The sequence below is a fragment of the Chrysemys picta genome, chromosome 12 (genome assembly GCF_011386835.1).
Source record: "Chrysemys picta bellii isolate R12L10 chromosome 12, ASM1138683v2, whole genome shotgun sequence".
In the NCBI taxonomy this organism is placed as follows: Eukaryota; Metazoa; Chordata; order Testudines; family Emydidae; genus Chrysemys; species Chrysemys picta.
This window is the reverse complement of record NC_088802.1, coordinates 23402216-23426159: the sequence shown is the minus strand read 5'-3', so window position 1 is coordinate 23426159 and position 23944 is coordinate 23402216.

The following is a 23944-nucleotide window of genomic DNA, read 5'->3' as shown; positions in this document are numbered from 1 at the left end:
CTGGTAGCACTGGGGCAGCCCTTTCCCCCTGGCTGGGAGTGGAAGGGAGGAGCGGAGTTAGGGTGGGGAAGGGGCGGGGTTGGGGCGGGGCGAGGGGTGGGGAAATGGGCGGGGCCAGGGCCCGTGGAGGGTCCTCTTTTTTTATTTTTGAGATATGGTAACCCTACCCAGGACCCTACCCCCTACCTGTACCCTGATTGCCCAAAACCTTATCCACCCCCCCAAAAAAGCCCCCCCCGAACTCCCGACCCCCCCGTCTCTTGACTGCCCCCTCCAGAACCTCCCTGCCCCTTCTCCGACCCCCTCACTCCCTTACTCTGCCGCTCAGACCAGCGTGTCGGGGAGGAGGAGCGGGGGAGGAGCTCCAGACTGCCGGGGCAAACTGCCGGCTGATGATCTGCGAATGCAGGGAGGGAGGGAGGGAGGGAGGGAGTGATCTCTGCTGCAGAGGAGGCGGAGGACGTGCTCTCTCTGCTGTCGGAGCCCCATGTAAGTGACACCATCCGGCCGGCTGCCCTGTTAGCCGCGCGCTCTGCATGGGAGGGGGGAAGTCCGGACATTTACAAATTCCCCCCGGACGCTATTTTTAGCTCAAAAAGCCGGACATATCCAGGGGAATCCGGACGAATGGTAACCCTACATTACAGGAGGACAGGAATGAAAGTGAATAAGTTTTCAGGCCTGCTCTAAAATGCTCAGGTTGTGTCTGAATACCTAGTCACTTTCTGTGCTCTGCTGTTGGGCCCAGCTGCCCACAGCCCCATCTCCTCTGTGGAAACAGGGTTAAAGGATTTAAATATAGGCCTCTCAGTTGTAAGAAACAGAACAACTGTCATGCTAAATCTTAGCCTAATTGCGTGGGACCTGTAGAAGCAGGACTCACGTTAGAAGCGGGAGGGAAGACGGCAGAGTAGAGTCAGCGTGACCCAGCCTTGAGATAGTGATGTTTTGAGAACAGAAGTGAGAAAATACAGAAATGGGCAGGACATAACATAAACAGACTGCAGATGTTTTTTAATTAATGCAGGCTACTAAAATGTATAAATGCTTGTGTGATATTGTTTGTACTTTGGAGAAACTGAGGCAGAGATGTTCTCTGCCAGCTGTATTCTTCCCTTGCAATTGCTCAGATAAATCTGGATTTTGTTGCTTCCAACCTGAGAGTGGAGTTCATTTCTTCCACACACACCAGTTCTGTTTTCATTCCCTAGACAAGCTTTCCACTGGGGATCTCCCATTTCTGAACAGATCCCTGTGGAGGAAGGGATGAGAAACAGAAACACAAACATCTTTCCCTCACCCACAGTCTCTGCCAGTCCCTGCTCCTCATCTGGTGCAGAGCTAAATTTAAAACCAGCCCACTGGGGCTGTGAGCAAGTAAATCTCCTTCCTCCACCAGCAGCTCCCCCAGGGCAATGACCCAATGCCTCCCCCCACCACAGGGACAGAGGCTGACAGTCCATCTGATGGCAGCTCAGGGGCCTGTGGAATGTGCTGGGATCTCAGCCTGGGCCCTAGTGGGGCAGGTGACATCTCACACAACCACACACCCAGCAAGGTCTGCTCCCATTTTCTCCCTTCTTATCCATCCCAGCAGCAAGGCCAGGGACTAAATGGCATTTGGAGACCAAGGTCCTCCCCACCACGTGATGGCTGAGGCCCAATGGCCAAGGGAATCTGGGGAGTGGCCTTCTGGAGCCAGAAAAGGAGCTGGCGTTGCGATGGGAAAGGCCTGCTGGGCAGAGATGCTGCTGGGGAAGCAGCTGGTTACTTCATGAGCAACCGGATAGGCTGAAGCAGAGGATCTCTTTGCTGCTGATTTGTTTGTTTGTTTGTTTTTTGCTGATGAATTGCCTGAGAATTGCAGTCATCAGTCAAACACACGTGACAAGCAGTTATTTTTGGCCAACAGAAGTGGCCTCCAGGAGCTGTGAGGGGGAGGCTGGTGAGATGAGTCCCTCAGCCCATGTCACTTGCAGCTGACTGTGCCAATGAGACAATCCCCAGACCGCTGAGCGGAACAGCGGGACGGGGGAGTGGGTACGCTCTCCAACAGCTAGGTCAAAAATCATGGGCTGGGGTAAAGTGAAACAAGCCAGAGGACATGGGCATGGGTGGTGAGTTCTATGGGCCCATGGTGCCTGGGCACCAGGAATATTCCAGGCCCAGCTCCAGCAATGTTTGAGCCCGGCTCTCCCCCTTGGCCCTGTCTTCGGGCCTGGGTGCCCCCCAAGCCATTTAAAACAGCCCGGGACCATCACCACAGAGCTGAGCAACTTCCTGCCTACTTGCTCCACGTGGCTGCAGGCCCCTCCCTGTAGTCTCTGGGAGGGGTGGGTTTGTGTCCTGCCCCAAGTGCCCTTGTGGCCAATAGGAAGCTGCGAGGGCAGTGCCTGGGGGTAGCAGCACATGGAGACTCCTGGCCCGCCTTGCCTAGGAGCCCCAGGTAAGTGCCGCACCCCCTCCCAGAGCCTGCACCCAAACTCCCTGCCAGAGCCTGCACCCCTCATCCCCTCCTGCACCCCCAGAGCCTGCACCCTGCACACAAACTCCATCCTAGAGCCTGCCCCCCAGATCCCCTCCCCCACCCAAACTCCCTCCCAGAGCCTTAGGCAGGTGGGGGCAGAGTTGCGGGGGGCAGGTTCTGGGCACCACTAACATTTCTACAAACCTGCCACCCCTGGCCATGAGGACAATTCGCACTTTCCCTTCCCAGCCCTAGCAGGCAGTCTAGTATTGGACACCTTTGCAGCCCATTTTACTCCTAATTTACCAGAGAAGTATCACAAGGTCACTGAAGTTAAAATGGGGCATAGAACCAGGGTCTCCATGTTCTAGCTACTTAGCCCCACTAGTAGGGTGACCAGACAGCAAGTGTGAAAAATCGGGACAGGTGGTGTGTGTGTGTGGGGGGGTAATAGAAACCTATATAAGAAAAAGACCCAAAAATCGGGACTGTCCCTATAAAATCGGGACATCTGGTCACCCTACCCACTAGCTTTAGTCTGAGAGTGTTAAGAATCTGTTCTTTGGCTCTCCTGTCACTAACTGTTACACCACACCAGAGCTGGTAATAGGAGCCCACAGTTCTGAGCACAGATGTTTGACTGATGACTTGCAAATCTTTGTGTAACCCACCGGCAAAGCATTGGTCATGCCTATGCTAGGGGCCGGTTTGCATACAGCACAGCAGTTATTCCTGGAGCTGGTGTGGTGGGGATCTGAAGTGACGTGGCTCAAGCCCTGTAGCAGAGCCAGGCAGGGGAAGTTTGTAGTTCAGTGTGTTTTTGTATTTGTTTTGTTTTTGTTTTTAAATCTTTGTTGTTTTTAATGGTTTGTTTAATTCACCGATGTGCCACATTTCAGCCATTCATCTCATAAGCTGCTTGCTAGTCTCACATCCTGGCAGGTTTGAAGGTTGTCAGGCACTGGCACTAGCCAGTGGGCTCCAGAGCTCCCTGAACAGTTCCCGAGTTACATGGTTATATGCAGTAAACACCCAGACAGGCTGGAAAGGAACATGTCTCACTACTTGGCAGTGCTGGATTCCCCCCATCCATGGGGCACTGGGGCTGCTTCCCCTTCCTGCAGCCCCAGGTTTGGGGTTAAGTCAGGGTGGGGGTTGCACTGGCTCTTGAGGGTGTGGGTGGGTTTGACCCAGAGGGGCAGAGCAGGAACGTTACCAGGGGGATCCTTCACCCTGTGCTCAGGTCGCTCCCACACAATTCCTCCTGAACAGAGCACAGACTCTGCTTAACCACAGGCCCGGGGGAGGGGGAAGAACTCTTTAGGACCACCTGAATGTGCTAGAATCTCCTCAGTAGTTACAGGATACCTGGGAGTTACAGTCAGACCAGAAGTTGCCTTTTTAGTGAAGTCTTTCAACTTTTATCCTAAGCTACAGATTTTCTCTTCTGAGTGTCCGGTGTCCATCTGTGCTAAGTCATTTTAACTCTAATGACTTGAATCAGCAGCAGGTGAGGGTGAATGAGAAAGAGCAAAGATCATATGCAGAGTTATCATATGATGGTCCTGGTATGAAGGGAAAATATCGGCCATCTTCCTAGACAGGAAGGTCTGGTGTACACCACAGAGTTCGGTTGACACAAGGCAGCTTATGTCGAGCGAACTATGGAAGTGCCTACACTTCAGTCTCTCTCTCACTGACGTAACTGCCCTGCAATGCCAACTTAATAACTCCACCTCCACGAGAAGCACAGAATCCAGATCAATGTAGTTAGGTCAAGGCAGTGTCAGTGTAGACACCAGGAGCACCGGAACCTTGGTAGAAGTGGGGGGAGTGGCACGGGACACCACCCCTCTCAGTGTCCCCACTCCTGCTCCTCCTCTTCCCCCACAAGGCCCGACCCCCTGGCCAGGCCAGAAGTCAGAGTCGGACATTGGTAAGAGCTGCCCAGGGAATCTGGGCTGCTGTGGGGAGCCCCAGACCTTCCAATTCCCTTGGCAGGAGGCCCAAGAGCAGGGTGGGCCACTCAGAGCAGGCCAGGGGACAGGACCTCAGGGAAAGGCAGAGCAGCAGGGGTGGGGCCACTGAGAGGGACCAGGCCTCATGGCAAGGTGGGGGCTAAGGCTAGCTTCAGTTCCCACACCAGGAAGAGGATGGCACCGCCAGCAGGGGCTACACTTCACAGCAGGGGAGCTGATCACCTTATCCATTCCACGTCTGCTCAAGGCTTGCATTTTGGGGGGTTGATGTGGCTCCTTGCCCCTCAAACAATGCCCATGTTAAAAAGCGAGGGGCCCATGTCCCCTTGGCCCCTCTGGTTCTGGTGCCCCGGTAGACACTGAATTGCTTACATCCACTGTTACTGGCTTTCAGGAGCCATCCCACAATGGCCCAACACTGACAGTACAATTGATACAAGCACTTCTGGTGAGGACACGCACCACTGATGCAAGGAGCAAAGTGCAGACAGGCACAAGCGATGCAATGACTGTGATGGCTGTGTGCAGATGCAAGTTAGGTTGACTTAATTTGGTAGTAGAGACATGCCTTGAGTGATAGTCTACTTGGGTCTCGTTGCCAGGATGGTCAGCCTCACTCCCAGCCTGGGGGGAGCAGAATGGGACTCAGATCCAGAGTTACTTTATTTCACTGTGCCTCCCACAGAGTTTCTGCTGCTTTTCTTCATTTCCCCCCTCCCTCCTCCATTATTTTAGGGCAACAGAAATGACGTCCAGGAGCAGTGGGGAGGAGACTGGACAGATGAATTCCTAAGTCTGTGCCATTTGCAGCTATTGGTGCCAACAATGTGATTTCCAGAATGCTTGGAACAGCAGCAGCATTGGAGGGGGGAGGTCTCCATCCTCCATGCACAGGAGAAAGGAAAAACCAGTCTGGGGCAGTTACTGAGCTGGAAACTCCACCAAAGAAACCCAAAAGGGGCTAAATGGAGGAGGAGCATAGGGAAGAGGGTGAGAATTGCACCTGCTGAGTGCAACAACCCCTCTGCACTTGGCCACAGGTCCCTTTAGACCCTGGCTGGGGAGTTTGGGAAGCAGCTTCCTGGGCCCAAGAAAGTGAAGTTGACTGTGGCAGGAAGGAAGCACTGACTGGAGATGCTCTTGAGAATTCAAGTAGATACACAAACTGCTCTGTAACTGGCCACATCTTCTACTCCTGGAGGGAATTCTTCACCACTGCAGACACACAGAATTCATGTGTCCTGCAGAATTTTTTTCTGCAGAAAATACGTTTCTCCCCAAGAAGTGCTGCAGTTCCACCTTTTTCCCACAAGAGGCTGCTGTGGCACAAGAATATCCACCAGCATGAACTCAAGCTTGCTGTTCTGGCACCACAGCATCCTCTGGTGGGGAAAAGGTGGAACTGCAGCACTTCTGGAGCAGAATGTATTTTCTGTGGGGAAAAAATTCTGTGCGTGCCCAGTGGTGCAGAATTCCACCAGGATTAGAAGTTCATCACAGCACCCTGCCTGTGGAACCAAGTTAGGACAGAGTGGGGCACACAGAGCCATAGATGCCAGCTTTTTCCTTTGCCCGGTGGTGACAGCAATGCCCCTCTGCCATGTACATTGGCCAAACCAAACAGTCTCTACATAAAAGAATAAGTGGACACAAATCAGACATTAGGAATGGTAACACACAAAAGCCAGTAGGAGAACACTTCAATTTCCCTGGACATTCAATAACAGATTTACAAGTAGCCATCCTTCAACAAAAAAACTTCAAAAACAGACTTCAAAGAGAAACTGCAGAGCTACAATTCATTTGCAAACTTAACATCATTAATTTGGGTTTGAATAGGGACTGAGAGTGGCTGGCTCACTACAAAAACAATTTTCCCTCTCTCGGTATTGACACCTCCTCATCAGTTATTGGGAGTGGACCACATCCACCCTGACTGAATTGGCCTTGTCAACACTGGTTCTCCACTAGTAAGGTAACTCCCTTCTCTTCATGGGCCTGTATATTTATGCCTGTATGTGTAATTTTTACTCCACGCATCTGAAGAAATGGCTTTTTTACCCACAAAAGCTTATGCCCAAATAAATCTGTTAGTCTTTAAGGTGCCACCAGACTCCTCACAGCTGAGAAATGGGTTCAGTGTTACTGCTATTGCATCACATTGGCTGCCTGGTTGCAGCTGTGTAATGTGAACTGGCCACTGAGCTGTAATTTAGCTACTACAGGCCCTGATGCTCCCTGGCAGCCAGATGCAGGGTGTTAATTATTTAAATGAGCAGAAAGAAAATAAATCCTCAGCACTGACAGCGGGGCGTGTGTGTAACATTTATTCACAGTTTGGACTCCATCTGAGAGAGACTGGCCCTTGGAGCAGCTCCTTTCCCATTAACAGCGCTGTGCCACCACAGCAATTGCTGATGGGTGGAAGACATGGGAGCTGTCACGCTGTCTGGTGTGGCTCACAACTGAGAGTGCTAATCTCAGATCAGACTGTCAGAAAACAGAGCAGACACTCCTAACTGCTGCCATGTTAATTTCACCAAACCAGTAACAAGCGTGAACTCCTGGATCACTATCCCAGTCTTACCATGGAGTCACAGAGAGTCCCCTGAGGCTCACCAGCCTGTCTTGCCACCCAGACAAACTGCACTTTGTGATAGTCGTCACTATACCAAATATCACATCATATTATGTTACTCCCAAACCAAAGGGTCAGTCACTTACCCCAGGCAGTAGCGTAGCTAGTGGGGTGCAGGGGAAGCAGCCGCTTCCCCTCAGCACATTTTTTAAAAGTGGCGCCTTAATTAGGGGTTACCATGGTGCCAGCGAGCAGGGCCCAAACTCCGCTCTGAAGCTTGGCTTGCTGGGCCGGCGCTGGGCTCCTGCAGGCAAGGGGGGGCAGCACGCCTGGAGGAGCCATGGGGAAGGGGCGGCACAGCTGGAGGAGCGGGGGTGGTGCAGAATGGCGGCCCGCAGCATGGCCAGCAGCCATGGAGGGGTGGCGGGCGTGGCTGGAGGAGCGGAGGGGTGCAGCATTGCGGGCCGCAGCCGCTTCCTCCTCTGTGGGAGCGACCAGCTCCTCCTTGCTGGGCGAGGTAATGGTGATTCAGTGGTGAAGCCTCCCTGCGGGGAGGACAGAAAAGCAGATCAGTCCCCGGCCTGGGGAAAAGTGGCTGCTGCCCCCCTCCCCGTCCCCCTCTAGCATGGCACCCAGGCCAGCCTCAGCCGCTTGGCATCGCCCGGCCGAAGCCTGCTGCGGGGCACCTGCCAGCCAGCCCCGGGCTCTCCCGCTGGATGGGCCACCCAGCCTGGCAGCTAGAGCACCAGCACAGTGCGCACTGAGCGAGGCCCACCCCGGGCAGGCAGAGGGGGGTCACTAGCACCCATCCCCACCCCCAGCAGCCTTGGCCCTCAGGCCCCCCCCCTTGCAGCGGGCAGTGCCAGGTGCCAGCAGTAACTCACGAGCGCGGCGGAGCAGCTCCCAGGACGCAGGCGAACAGGTGAGATAACTTTCCCCCAAGTGCTCAGCTCAGCCGGGCCGGGAACAAGGGCCCCGCGCTGCCGCCTCCGGGCCCGCTCAGCATGTAGCCAGCATCGCCATGTGCCCCCCAGCTGGTCTGCATCAAGAGGGTTTACTCGCTCCAGTGCAGCCCCCAAGAAGGGACGGGGAGAGGCTTGTAAAGCCGGTCACTCCATCGGGCGTGGCCGGAGGAGTGGGGGGCGCAGCATGGCGGCCAGCAGCCGCAGCCGGAGGAGCGAGAGGGGGGACGCGGGGGTGGCACAGCACGGCCGGAGGAGCCATGGGGGGGGAGGGGCGGTGCGGCGGAAGGAGCCAGCCAACGGGGGGCATGGAGCAGCCAGAGGAGGAGCCAAGGGGGGGCACCTTTTTTATGTTTGTTCCCCCTCCTCTTAGAACCTGGCTACGCCACTGACCCCAGGTTAGTGGATACTTCCTATCTCCCACCAACAACAACACTGGCAGCCAATTTCTCTAGTAAACTAACTAAGGGCTTATTAGCTAAGAAAAAGAATTTGAGTTATTGAGAGGTTAAAGCAGGTAAAGTACATTAACAGGTGAGACAAAATTTGTGAGTCCAAAATGATAGCGGAGATGTAGTAATCTGCTAGGGTTCCAAAAGTCTTTCAGGGTTACCCAGAATAACTCTGGGGATCTCTATCCACTCACTCATTATTTCCCCTTGCTGGAATCCAAAATGGTTAAGAGATGCTGGATACTTTTTTTGAATCCATATTTATAGCTCCTTTACATAGAGAGCTGTGGGTTTCTTCTTCTGAGTCAGTGAGGAATGAATCTTTGACCTCTGACCATTACACCAACCAACAACCACTTGCTCTGAGGCTAGCCTCGTCTTCATTTGCAACCCCCAAGGCTTCATCTGCATTTCATGGGTTATTTAGCTGCAAGTAAATACACAATGTAAATGTAATGACAGGGGTATATGCAATGTACATGTAGGATAACAGCAAACAACAATCATTAGTTTTCATGAAGTTTCCACATCAAACATCTTTTCATCTTAACACTAACACACACTTTAATTTAGGCTTATCTAGTTACCGGGGCATAGATAATGGAAAGGTGATGTAATAATAAACAGCAGGATTTAGACAAGCAAAAAAAAAATACACTTAGTATCTCTGTTTTGATCTCTATCTGCACAAGTGAATTGGCCTGAATACATATTGATACCCAGAACTGTTTTTTTTATATGTATACGCAAGTGAATTTTTACTATGATTTGAATTGGTCTGTCAGCATCACAAGAGCAACATATTTCATATACTTTCATTGCTTTCTAATATTAGTTACCAACTGGGAGCAAGAAGGAAGATCAGCACCATGTCGATTGAGTTGCATAAAAAGGACTCGGTGTAAATGAGAATTGGGCTCCGTATTTTTAAAAAAATAAACTTGCCTTTTACAGAAGAGTACAGAAATGAACTCATTTCGCTTTTCTTTTTGCATTTATAAAACTGTAAAACCAGATAAAGCCTTTGAAATAAACCTGTACCAAAAATATCATTTGGGTTCAGGTTCCTTAATCTCCAAAATGCAGCCTGGAGCAAGTATCTATGCCTGAAAGGTACGATCCTAATGGCTGAGATGTATAAAATAGAACGGTTACAAAGCCTTTAACCATAGCTGCACTGTTGTGCAATGGAGCTGAAACAATACATATTTCCATAAACTCACCCTTTCAAAATAGGCAAAGTGAGATGTATAAAAATAGCTATTGCACTAGTTTTAATTATGAATTAAATTGTTACAGATGTTGGAACTTTTGCAGCCTAACATGTTATAGATAAAAAACATTAATAACTTTCAAGCCATTTGTGGCTTATTTAATATTAATATCAGAGTGTGAAAGAAAACAATGCTTAGTGCGCATGAACTCTCCATCTTAGCTTTATGATTCAAGTCTTTCCAATAACAAATACACCCCCCCACACGTGTATTAAGAAAATAAAACATGAATAATTACTGTGAAATACCTGTTAAAACTGTGCTATTGCTCCTGAAAATGTCATTTTATACAGCAATACAAATGTAAAATAAAATATGCGTGAATAATGATAATACTCACCATCATGGGCAGGTCCTCTGCTGGACAAGGGACTCGAAGTTTGGAGTGAGTTCAGTCAACGTAAGAAGGCCCTGATTGCCCCCCCAACCCAGCTCCCCTCCCCTAGCCCCCTCGATCACCCCTCATCTCCCCTTCCCTGATCCCCCAATTGCCCCCCAACCAGGTCCCCTCCCCTAGGCCCCCTGCCCTGCCCAGAGAGGCTCCTGCACCCCACTCACTGAGCCTGGATACCAGCACCTGCTTGTTCACCCTCATGGCCCACTCACTCCATCCCTGTGCTCCTGCTGGAGCTGGTGGGGCTGCAGCTACACAAGCAGCCACCCAGGGACACACTGCACCCCAGAGCCTGGCCCAGCTGGGGTGGCCCTGTGCTAGGGAGTGGGCACGGCTCTGCATGGCTCCAGCCCCAGCTCGGATTCAGCCCATTTCACCTTTGCACAAGGTGGGGTGGCTATGGGGGGGGGTCTAAGGGAAATTTTGGGGTGGCTGTAACCCTCAGAATTCCCCCCCTAGTGCTGCCACTGATCACAAACTTTATCATTAATAAAACCCATATCCCCAGCCCTAGAAAGCAGAGAAGTATCAGACACTTCCTCCCCCAGTTCACAAGGTAAGTGGGAAGCTGCACAAGGTCACTTCAGGTGGAACTGGGAAGAGAACCCAGGTCGCCAATGTGGAAAGCGCAGGCACTAGCCACTCATTTCTCTTTTGGGATAAATGTATGAAATAGATACAACCTGGTTATGTGTCACTACCCACCACTGCACAACGGAGCCAGGAAGAGAGCACCAGAGTTGTGATCTCTAATCTAATCTGTCTAGTAAGCATTTGTGGACCTGCTGGCACAGTGTATGTCAAGTCCCACTCTGGTGTTTGGCCTCAGAAACAATGGCAATTCCTCCTGAAGTTCAAATGGTGGGGACGTGTGCTGGGTACTGGAGAGGCCATGGTACAAACCCTGCAGCTGTGGGAGTGGGGATTGAGTGGTTCTACTTGATCTATATTTTAGTTTTCTTTTTTTAATAGTTCAATTCACATGATAGTTAAAACTGTTATAATCTGTTGATTGTGGACCGATGTGCCATAAAATCCTGCTGTTTCAAACTGCGAACATCTGCCACACGCTGACAGGTTTGGAAATTGAGAAGTGACCCAACCAGCTCTCTCCTCTTGAACAATTCCTGATGTGTATGTTTATATAAAACACATGGCCCAGAGTGCAGGCTCAATAGCCTGGATCTTACTGTAATATGTTGCTATCATCATATTGACATACACAGAGGTTCTCATTGGGATTGGGATTCCTCCCTCCCCCCGCCCCAAATCGCTTATGTCAACACATGTCTGCTTCAAAAATCACAGCTGGAAAATTAAAGAGAAATGAGACATATAAAACATGTGTCTTGTTTATTTACCTTAAGTAAATGTCAGGTTAAAAGGAGCTAAGAAGGAACCTTCATAACCAGAATACATGGTAAAAACATCCACAAATTCGAAGAAGTGTTGTTCTGAAAGGTACCAAAGTGGAAATATTGGCCCTGAACTATGGGGTTGAATTAATGTTACAGTCTCTCACTTTCAGAAATATTTTATAGATCTCGATCTCATGTTCTCTCACCTCCCTTTTCTTTAATTTCATCTAGTTTTACACATCATTTTCTCTAGCACTCCTTTCCCATCTGTTTATTTCTGTGTCTCTCCAACCCTTCTCTATTCCCTATCACAGATCATTCCACTCCAGGTTGCCAGTTTTCTCCCTTGAGTTTATCCCTTCCACTCTTGCTGCCTGCCACAGAGCATTTCCCTCCTCAGAACGATTTTGCTTTCACTCTTCATTTGAGTTTCCTGCTACTTTCTCCAAGCTTCTGTCTTTACACTGGTTTTACTTTATTTTTTCTCTTTTATTCTTTCATTTCTTTCCCCCGTTTTGGTTAAACCTACCCTGTACTCGACTCTCCACACCTTCATCCAGCTGACATCATCCCACCCTCTAACCACTTCCTACTATAGCATCCCTTTCCTCCTGACTTGTAGCTCACACTCTCCAGTTTCTGGGTCTCCCTCTCCCAGGCTCCCTGCTCCCGGGGAGTTTTCAGCTTCTCCCCAAAACCCCAAATCCTAATGACTTAATTCTGTGTCCCTGTCACCCCCATATCTGCCTGTCCCCAGCCCAGCTGTTAATTCTACTCTTCAATCCTCACATCACTTTTGCCCCCAGCCCCTCCCTCAGTTCTGACCCTGCAGCCCCACATCTGCCCTTTAGGGCCCTTCTGCTCCTCCTGCAGCTCCAGGGGTTCTTCCCCCCACCCCCTCCCATTGCTGGTGCTGCAGGGATGGGGAGGAGCTTTCAGGGGCCATAGAGATGAGCTATCATGGGTTGAGTAGACAAGGGACCTCCAGGTCATAGAGACTAGTGTTGCCGGCACAGAGGTCCGAGGACAACAACAGTGGGGTTTGTTGCCCGGTGTGCTTCGCGCCAATAAACACACCAGGGTGGAGAAGCGAACAAAGTTTATTTGAGATCTCAAAGTGGTGCAAGGAGACAGGCAAGTTTCAGATCAAGCACACCAGCAAAAACAGTTTCCCTCTCTTTATACATTTTACAACTAAGCCCCCTCTCTTCTCCCCCTTTCTCCCCCCCTCTACCCCACCCTCTCTTCCCTCTCTACCGAAGGCATGTTTATACATTTAAGCAATTAAATCATTCTAGGATTATAAATCTAGCTTGTTAGTAACACTCCTCTAAACTGTTAACTGGTCCTGTTTATCCTTGGTTTATTACCTCTTCTCCAGCTAGAAACATGCAAGCCTCATCGTTATCGCTTGGTACCTGGTATGAGGGGGGTTGTAACTGATAACTGGCTGTTTACACATTCCATGCATCTAGCTTTTGAGGTCGATTAGAGTTAAACATTGAAGAACTTTGGTTCACTTAGGCCTAGCGATATCAACACTAGGATGACTGTGGCTAGAGAAGCCCATTTTTCATTCCCAGTGGGCTCTTCCCCGCTATGTCAGTGACACTGTCTGACCAAGGATCCCCAGAGTCCTCCTGTATCAGAGAGGACAGCAGCAAACAGGCTGCAGCATCCCAGGGGCAGTGATGAGATCGGCTTCTCTACCTCACCGACCTTATGCTCTCTATGGTGTGACACCAGAGACTGCACAGAGTTGAGACCGGATGCAACTGTAAGCAGAATCAGGATGAGCTCTACCCTGACATCTGGTGGTGAATTATGGCGAGTGTGGAAAAGAACTCCAGGGGCTGATCTTGTTTGCATAGGCACACCCACTCGCCTGGCATGAAACAACAGCAACTCAAAGTGGTTACTTTGGCTGGTGTGGGATCCCCAGTTTTCTCTGTTATTGGGGCAGGAAGAATAAAGTTTTGTTATCCTGATTCTGTGAATCAAGGCCAGTGAAACTGTTGTATGACAGAAGGACTGAGTGAGTCCTTCACCATTAACTAAGTAGCACTTGCTTGACAAGGAGCATGGGTTACAAAACCCAGTGAAGGGAGAGAGGATGGGACAGGTATTTGTGTCTGGTGGTATGGGCCCCTCTCTGAGGGATTGAAACACCAATTGCACTACCTCCTCTCTCCACTGTTGAATATCAGAGCTAACTTTGATTCCATTAGAAGTCTAGTTACAGACTGCTGAGCTGAATTCACTTTGGGCCAATGGTGCACTAGCACCGGGGCTCCCCTACTATGAGCTGAAATTGCTAAGAGCTGAAATCACAAAAGAGCTGAGATCACTGAGGCTGTGTTAACTAGTGGGGGAGCCTGAAGATATATTGCTAAGCGGCTGGCGGAGCAGCTAGCAGAGTGGAGCCTTGCGGGATGGTTGGAGTGGAGCTGAGCGACTCACAGGTCGGTGAGCGGAGTGGCTAGAGGACCGCAGAGCAGAGCGGAGCCTTGTGGGAGCGGCCCAAGGGACGGCTGAAGTGGAGCAGAGCTGAGCGGCTCACAGGTCGGTGAGCGGAGCAGAGTGGAGCAGCTGCCAGAGCAGTTCGTGGGACGGCGGGAGCAGCTCACGGGACAGCTGGTGGAGTGGAGCAGCTCGTGGTGAAGGCTGTGGCGGAACCCCATCGGCCTCGGATCACGTAAGGTGCCCCTTAACACCCTGCGTGTCCCCCCCCCCGAACTCTGGGGCTGCACTGACCAGGGACAGAGACTTTGGGGGGTTGTTGGACTTTTGGGACTTTGGTGATCCTTGGGTTGCTGGTTTCAAGAACCCAAGGGAAAGGACACAGCCCAACTTGCTGGGGTGGGTTTTTTTTTTTTTTGCTCATGGTTTGTGTTATGAATCCTCTTTGTGGTGTTTTTCCAATTTAATGCTGATGTCATTTACCTCATGTTATTAAACATTTTCTGTTACACTCAGACTCCGTGCTTGCGAGAGGGGAAGTATTGCCTCCTAGAGGCGCCCAGGGGGTGGTATGTAATTGTCCCAGGTCACTGGGTGGGGGCTCGAGCCGGTTTTGCATTGTGTTATTGAAACGGAACCCCTAGATACAGAACCCGGCCCTTGTTGCTGCCAACTTAGATGGGCAGAAGGGTTACATTTTTGGGGGCTCGTCCAGGATTCCTGGGTCAGTACCCCTCGCAAGCACCTGTTGAGTGTTCCACTGCATTGGGAAACAATTGTGTTTATATTTTGAGGAAATTACTGTTTGTATAATGGCTAATATGTCAGGTTTGTTGGGCCCCGGCCCTGCAGCCTCTAGCTCAGGGGCCACAGCCTCAGCCAATGATTGGGCAAAAGCACTGGGGCAAATATTAGAAAAGGTTGTGTTGTCCCATCCTAGGTCAAACTCTTGTCGTGAGTTAAGGTTATTTGCTGGGGCAGAGGAGTTCGAACCCTGGTTGGAGCATACCACTGAAATGCTTCAGGAGTGGGCCGTACCTGATGCAGAAAAGCGAAGATGTCTAATAGAGAGCCTTAGTGGCCCAGCATTAGATGTGATTCGCACCCTGAAGCTCATTGACCCTGGGGTCAGTGTGAAGGACTGCCTGGAGGCCCTTGATCATACCTTTGGGAGTGTAGAGGGCCCTGAAGACAGTTACTGTAAGTTCCTTAATTCCTGACAGCAAATTGGTGAGAAGATTTCAGCCTATATACAGAGGTTGGAGAGACTGCTTCAGAGAGCTGTCATGAGGGGTGCAGTGACTTCTGAACAGATGGATCGGACCAGACTGGCTCAAATTGTAAGAGGAGCTCAGTATCAGAACCCGATTCTACTCCATCTCCGGCTAAGAGAACGACGGGAACATCCCCCAAGTTATTCCCAGCTGATAAAGGAGGTCAGAGAAGAGGAAGAAAGGCAGGCTGCCAGCGAGTTTTGGGAAGCCCAAACATTGGAGCCAGCCGGTGCAACACCACTGCAAACGGCCAGTGTACTTATGGTGAGCACCACAAAGGAACTTGCCCAACAAGTGCAGGTCCTGACAGAACGGATAGCTGAACTGCAAAGCACCATTGACCGAGCTAAGACTTCCGGGAATAAGGAGCCTCTGACTGTGGCGATGAAGAAGTCAGCATTTAGAGCCACCATCCCATCTGGGCAAAGGGGGAAAGGACAATTCTTCTGCTACCGATGTGGTCAGGATGGACACAGTGCTGCCAAGTGCCATAATGAAGAAAACCCCTCCTTAGTGTATGGAAAGCTGAGGATCAGTTGGGAGAGATCCGGTAGCTGCCAGAGAGTCCGGGGACGGGGACCACCCAGGCCTTTAGGATTTGAAGATTCCCCCAGAAAAGACCGTCCAGCTGGGATCCCCGCAGGACTGATAGGGCCTCGAGCAGAGGTCATGTTGAAAATTGAAGGGGAGGAGTGTAAAGCCGTGCTTGACACTGGATCTCAAGTGACTATTATATTTCAATCATTCTACCAACAAATGCTTAGGCACCTGCCTATACAGCCACTGACTGGCGTTGGTCTGTGTGGCCTCAGCATGGATGAATACCCCTACCAAGGGTATGTCATAGTGCACCTGGAATTCCCAGAGGAGGTTGCTGGGGTAAGAGAAGAGGTGGACACAGCTGCATTAATATGCCCTGACCCTAAAGGGACCTCTGATGTGTCTGTGCTGATAGGGACCAACTCCAGTCTCTTCAAGGTGCTCGCGGATTACTGCAGACGACGGGCTGGGGACCAGTACCTGAACACCCTGATGATCCATACGCTTTGTGCTGAAGCCTATAGGAAGATTGAAGGTGCTAAAAAGGAGACATCTGAGCTACCAATTGGGGCACTGAAGTACATGGGCACAACCCCCTTAGTAGTGCCTGAAAGGACGGAGCAAGAAGTGCTTGTCATGAGTACTCGGCTGAAAGGCAGTAAAGGGGCATTAGCAATGGTAGAGCAGCCAGTTGAAGGAGAGCTCCCGGAAGGAGTGCTGGTCCCCAGGGGAGTCATAACCCTACCTGCTGAAGCCCAGGAAAAGGTGACTATACTGATTGCTAATGAAACAAGTCGAGATGTTGTTGTGAAGCAAGGACAAAAGATAGCAGACCTCTTCGAGCCTGAATCAATTGTAAAACCCCAGTGTGAGACTCAAGTTCCAACAATAGACCCTGCAAAGTTTGACTTTGGAGATTCACCGTTGTCCGAGGAGTGGAAAGATCGCCTGAGGAGGAAACTTTGTGAAAGATCCAAGGTGTTCTCATTGCATGAGTGGGATGTGGGATGTGCAAAAGGAGTAGAGCACAACATCAGACTACATGACTCTCGACCTTTCAGGGAGAGATCTAGGAGGATTGACCTCTCCGAGATGGAAGATGTGCGACAACATCTTCAGGAGCTGGCTGCAAATGGCATCATTACAGAGTCCCGCAGCACATACGCCTCACCCATTGTGGTGGTACATAAAAAGAATGGAAAATCCTGATGTGTATTGACTACCGCACCCTAAACCGCCGTACTGTGGTTGACCAGTACACAATGCCCCGAGTCCAAGATGCCTTAGACTGTTTGCTGGGAAGCCAGTGGTTCTCTGTGTTGGATCTTCGGAGTGGATACTACCAGATCCCTCTGGGTGAAGAAGATAAGGAGAAGACAGCCTTCATCTGCCCATTAGGGTTTTATCAGTTTGAACGCATGCCCCAAGGGATTTCTGGAGCACCTGCCACATTTCAACGTCTTATGGAGAAAGTTGTGGGAGACATGAATTTACTGCAAGTGTTAGTTTATTTGGATGACCTGATTGTGTTTGGAAGAACCTTGGAGGAGCATGAAGAAAGACTTCTTAAAGTGCTTGATAGGTTAGAGGATTATGGTTTGAAGCTTTCAATTGACAAATGCCAGTTCTGCAGGACCTCAGTGAAGTATGTGGGTCACATCGTGTCCCAAGAGGGTGTGAGTACTGATCCATATAAAATAGAAGCCCTCACTACATGGCCATGTCCAAGTAACTACAGAGAACTCAAGACCTTTCTTGGGTTTAGTGGCTACTACCGCAGATTTGTGAAGAACTATGCTACGATTGTAAAACCTCTGAATGATCTTACCAGGGGATACCAGTCCAGCAGGAACAAATCTAAGACCAAGAATAAGGGGAGGTCCCCAAAGCCTCCTGTGCAGAGACACTATGGCCCCTTTGAACCATTTGGGCCACGGTGGGATGAGAGATGTGAAAGGGCTTTTCGAGAAATCATTGCATGCCTAACTCATGCTCCGGTCCTAGTCTTTGCTGACCCAAGCAAGCCATTTATCCTGCATACTGATGCCAGTTTGGAGGGTCTGGGAGCAGTACTGTACCAGGAAGTGGAAGGAAGACGTAAACCTGTAGCCTTTGCCAGCCGAGGACTGTCTGATAGTGAAACTCGCTATCCCACCCACAAGCTGGAGTTCTTGGCCTTGAAATGGGCCATCACTGAGAAATTTCGAGACTACTTATATGGTGCTCAGTTCCAGGTGTGGACGGACAACAACCCACTGACCTATGTGTTAACAAGTGCTAAGCTGGATGCTACAGGGCAAAGATGGATGGCTGCTTTGGCTAGCTATGACTTCAGCATTCAATACCGATCAGGGAGAAGCAATGTAGATGCAGATGCATTGTCCAGGCGTCCACAGGGACCAGGAGTTGCTGTGATACCCACAGATGGAGTGAGGGCTATTTGCAGTGTGAGTCACCGGGAACCAGAGTCCCAGGAGAGTCTTCATGGATGTGCTGCAGAAGCTTTGGGCCTGCCCCTTGAATGCGTGCCTTCTGCTTCAGTGAACTATATTGCGTTGGACCAATCTCCTTTGCCCATGCTCAATGCGGCTGCCTGGCAGGAAGCCCAGCTGCAAGATATTGACATTCGTGATACACTACTTGCCAAAAGGGAGGGGCAAAGCCCAGCTGTGGTTGTCCCACCTAACCCGGAGGGTAAACTACTATTGAGAGAATGGACCAAACTAAAACTGATTCAGGGAGTGCTACACCGAGTGACCACAGACCCTTTACAAAAGCAACGAGCACAGCTAGTGCTGCCAAAAGAGTACAGAGCCCTGGCCATGAGGGCCCTGCATGATGACTTTGGACATTTAGGGATGGAGAGGACCCTGGAACTTATTCGTAGTAGGTTCTATTGGCCTCGGATGGCTGAAGATGTTCGCAGGAAATGTGAGACCTGCGCTCGATGTGTTCAAAGGAAAACTCTGCCCACGAGGGCTGCATATCTGAAGAACATCACCAGCAACAAACCTCTGGAGCTGGTATGCATTGATTTCTTGTCTTTAGAAGTAGACAAGAGGAATATTGGGAACATTCTAGTAGTGACTGACCATTATACGCGATATGCGCAGGCATACCCCACACGTGATCAGAGGGCCACCACTGTTGCTCGAGTACTGTGGGAGAAATATTTCTCAGTTTATGGATTTCCAGCCCGGATACACTCGGATCAGGGGCGGGACTTTGAGAGTCATCTTCTGAAGGAGGTGCTGAGGATAGCGGGAATTAAAAAGTCTAGGACAACGCCTTATCACCCACAAGGTGATCCTCAGCCAGAGAGGTTCAACCGAACCCTATTAGATATGTTGGGGACTTTGCAGCCAGAGCAGAAGGCAACCTGGAGCCAACATGTCACATTTCTGGTGCACGCCTACAATGCCACAAAGAATGATGCTACAGGAGTCACCCCATATCTCTTAATGTTTGGACGAGAACCAAGATTACCCATAGACCTGTGCTTTGGTGTATCAGAGGATGGAGATAGCTATGCAACTCATCAGCAATATGTATCCCGACTAAGAGAAAAGCTGTGGGATGCTTATCACTTAGCTACATCTGCTGCTCGGAAGAACGCAGACCACAACAAACAGCGATATGATGCTAGGGTACGTTTACAAGAGCTCCAGCCGGGGGACAGAGTCCTGCTGCGAAATTTGGGTATTGCTGGCAAACACAAGATAGCGGACAGATGGAAGGCAACACCTTATTTGGTGATGGAAAAGCTAGGAGACCTGCCGGTCTACAAGATTAAACCTGAAGAGGGTCCAGGGCAGATAAAGACAGTGCATAGAAACCTTTTGCTCCCTGTGGGAGAACTGGTAGGCACCCCTTATGAGATGGGCCACAACAAGGCAACCGGGCAGAACGAAGGTGCTGGACCAAAGCTGCCCTTCAACGTGGACAGCCAGCCCCCTGCAGCTAACCTACCCCTATGCAGCACATCCGAGAGTGAGTCTGAGGAGGAAGACACAACCATGGTGTCTCCTGGGATGGAGACAAGATTTCAGTCTCGATCAGCTGAATCAAAAGAGAGCTCCTCCTCTTCTGCCCTAAACCCCATGGCAGAAGTATTTAGGCCCATTCCTGACATCCCTGAGCCACTGGTGGGACCCCCATGTGATGACACACACAGGTTATCGGACAGTGGAGACATACAGGTGGAGGATGTCCTGGGCACCTTGGACCCTCCACTGTTAGAACTAGAAATGCAGGGGCCTATGCCAGTAGCCGAGGGGCCCTCAAAGGAAACCGCTCCATCTGTCATTCAAGGGGCTGTCCCCCCCACCACGGCAACAGAAATTCTCAATAGACGAGACAGGGTAATAAGGCCAGTAAAACGGTTGACTTATGATGCACCTGGGGTGACTAGTGAGGAACCAATATGTTTAGCACACAGGTTTGTGGAAGCTAAAGTGGGCTATCTGAGGCCCTTTGGAGGGAACCAATGAGTTGTTATAATAGGGAGTATGATTTGTCGGGACGACAAATTTTCGGCTGGGGGGAGAATGTAAGCAGAATCAGGATGAACTCTACCCTGACATCTGGTGGTGAATTATGGCGAGTGTGGAAAAGAACTCCAGGGGCTGATCTTGTTTGCATAGGCACACCCACTCGCCTGGCATGAAACAACAGCAACTCAAAGTGGTTACTTTGGCTGGTGTGGGATCCCCAGTTTTCTCTGTTATTGGGGCAGGAAGAATAAAGTTTTGTTACCCTGATTCTGTGAATCAAGGCCAGTGAAACTGTTGTATGACAGAAGGACTGAGTGAGTCCTTCACCATTACCTAAGTAGCACTTGCTTGACAAGGGGCATGGGTTACAAAACCCAGTGAAGGGAGAGAGGATGGGACAGGTATTTGTGTCCGATGTTATGGGCCCCTCTCTGAGGGATTGAAACACCAATTGCACTACATTCTCTCTCCACTGTTGAATATCAGAGCTAACTTTGATTCCATTAGAAGTCTAGTTACAGACTGCTGAGCTGAATTCACTTTGGGCCAATGGTGCACTAGCACCGGGGCTCCCCTACTATGAGCTGAAATTGCTAAGAGCTGAAATCGCAAAAGAGCTGAGATCACTGAGGCTGTGTTAACTAGTGGGGGAGCCTGAAGATATATTGCTAAGCGGCTGGCGGAGCAGCTAGCAGAGTGGAGCCTTGCGGGATGGTTGGAGTGGAGCTGAGTGACTCGCAGGTCGGTGAGCGGAGCAGAGTGGCTAGAGGACCTCAGAGCAGAGCAGAGCGGAGCCTTGTGGGAGCGGCCCAAGGGACGGCTGAAGTGGAGCAGAGCTGAGCGGCTCACAGGTCGGTGAGCGGAGCAGAGTGGAGCAGCTGCCAGAGCAGTTCGTGGGACGGCGGGAGCAGCTCACGGGACAGCTGGTGGAGTGGAGCAGCTCGTGGTGAAGGCTGTGGCGGAACCCCCACCCAAGGGTGCCCCTTAACACCCTGCGTGCCCCCCCCCCCGAACTCTGGGGCTGCACTGACCAGGGACAGAGACTTTGGGGGGTTGTTGGACTTTTGGGACTTTGGTGATCCTTGGGTTGCTGGTTTCAAGAACCCAAGGGAAAGGACACAGCCCAACTTGCTGGGGTGGGTTTTTTTTTTGCTCATGGTTTGTGTTATGAATCCTCTTTGTGGTGTTTTTCCAATTTAATGCTGATGTCATTTACATCATGTTATTAAACATTTTCTGTTACACTCAGACTCCGTGCTTGCGAGAGGGGAAGTATTGCCTCTTAGAGGCACCCAGGGGGTGGTATGTAATTGTCCCAGGTCACTGGGTGGGGGCTTGAGCCGGTTTTGCATTGTGTTATTGAAACGGAACCCCTAGATACAGAACCCGGCCCTTGTTGCTGCCAACTTAGATGGGCATAAGGGTTACACAACTTCCTGGGTCACAGAGAGTTCATGATAGAAAGTCCACAGGAGCAGATCACAGAGACCACACTGTCTGAGGATACAAGGGCTGATTTCAGGCTCCCTAGTGGGATATTCCTCTCCCTTTCTCTCCCCCCACCCCCATGGTCTCAGGGACACAGTCTGAGCTGGGATCCCATCCACACCCAGAGCCAGGGTCGGATTCTCTCCCCAGGGACGGAGGGAGCCCAGCGGGAAAGTGAAGATCCGGGCCTCGTCACCAGCATCGATAAATGTCACCTGCCCCCAGTCATAGTCCAGACAAACCCGGATCCTGCTGGGGGCCCGGTTCAGGGGCAGGGGCGTCACAGGGGAGGTGAGAGCCCAGAATTGATCCAGCCACTGCTCCACAGTCCAGATCCCCTCCTCAGGGCTGATCTGTCCCTTCCTCCTCACAGACTCTCTGGCCACCCCCACAGCCCAGCCTCCTCCACCTCCACCTCCCAGCAATGTCTCCCCGAGGTGAATCCCTCACAGCCCAGCACACAGAGCCTAGTGTCAAATCTCTCGGGATTGTTGGGCAGATCCTGCCACGTGTCTCCCCATCTCACACTTTTGCAATCCTCAGATAGGACGAGGTGGGGATGAGCTGTGTCCGGATCCAGAGTCACATTCACTGGGGAGAATCGGAGCATTGAAGGCAGAGATCAGCCCCGGGGGAGGCTGGAACCATTTCTCTCACTTCCCAGCTGCCCTGTTCTGGCTTGGAGAGTCCTGGATCCCAGGGAGCTGCCTCTGTCCTGGATACCTGTCACTGCAGTGCCTCGCTGTTTAATAGGAATCACTTCACTGGTTTTTCATTTGTTTGCAGAAGCTTCAGTTCCTCCTGCTGGGACTGCTCCATCCCCAGCAGCAGAGACACAGCATTGAAGGTGTCAGAAGCTTTTGGTGAGGCGGGATCAGAAGAGGCAGGTACCAGTTTTAAACCCCAGAGGGAAGCTCCCTCCCCTAATGGAGCCTCAACTCCCAGGCCAGGAAACAGAGAGGAACAGTATTGGTACTGTTTGAAGACAGGATACTGGACTATATGGACCATTGATCTGACCCACTATGGCCATTCTGATGTTCTTATATATAACCGAGCTGTATCTGCCCCCCACTGTAACACACTACACCCCATTCCCCTCCTAGAACTGGGATAGAACCCAGGAGTCCTGGCAGGGTCTCTCTCTCTCTCTACAGAGTTAGTAACAAAGTAAGAATATACATTAAAATTGTAACCATGTCCCTAAAGTGATTTTCCACAAGATGTCAGACCACGTTAGTATTAGAACTCAGTGGGTTTAATATTGATTTAATGTTCTTTCTTTTATAAAGGAATTAGATACAGAGCTCCTGTCAGCTAATTGCTAAGTTATCTGCCAAAACACTAGAGTTTTCAGGTGCCGAAGTAGCCCCTGGAATCATGGTTAAATTACCCTCCCCCCCAGCACCAAAATTTGAAATGGTGGCCCTGAGTGCACAGTACCCTACCGAGCTCCCCCATAAGAGCTGCATTAACGGGCAACTCTGCAAGTGACCCCCATGCCTCTCTATTTCCTTTGCCACACGTATCCTGTCCCTATTCGGGCTGCTAATCCAGAAAAAGAGGAAAAGAGCTCACCACTGCTCCCACCTGAGGGATGTGTTGGGTTGAGATCAGCTGGTCGAAGCAGGCACTAGTGACAGAATCTGAGGCTTGAAGCTCCCAGAGTGACCTCTTACCTTTATAGACCTGCCCTTCAGTCATACAGATATTTTAAAGTTTAATGTGATAGTAAATAGACCCATTTTGAACCCTTCACCACACAAGACAAAGCCCATAGGATTCTTCGTTAACTATTTATTTCTCCTCCCCTGGCTTCCTACAGCCACCAGCTACCTTCGAGCTTTCCCTCTTCTCTCCCAGGCTGTGCTCACTTGATTGCAGCAGCTCAGCGGATGGTCCAGCTTTGCTCTTTCAATTCCATTCTTCACTTCTTTGGGTGCTGCATTTGCAACTGAGCAGCCTGATGGAAATACCTGAGTCCTCTGTCTCGGCAGGCAGGCCAAGCAGCTAAAGCCAAAGACTCACTGAGAACGGGGCAGGTTAGCCTGAACTGTCAGGAGTGGAGGCTTGGCCCATAGGGTAGGGTTACCATATTTGAACTTTCAAAGAAGAGGACACTCCATGGGGGGGAGTGGTAAACCTGCCCCCTATCCACACCCTCCCACCCCCTGACTGCCCCCACAGAACCCCCAACCCATCCAACCCCCTCACTCCTTGTCCCC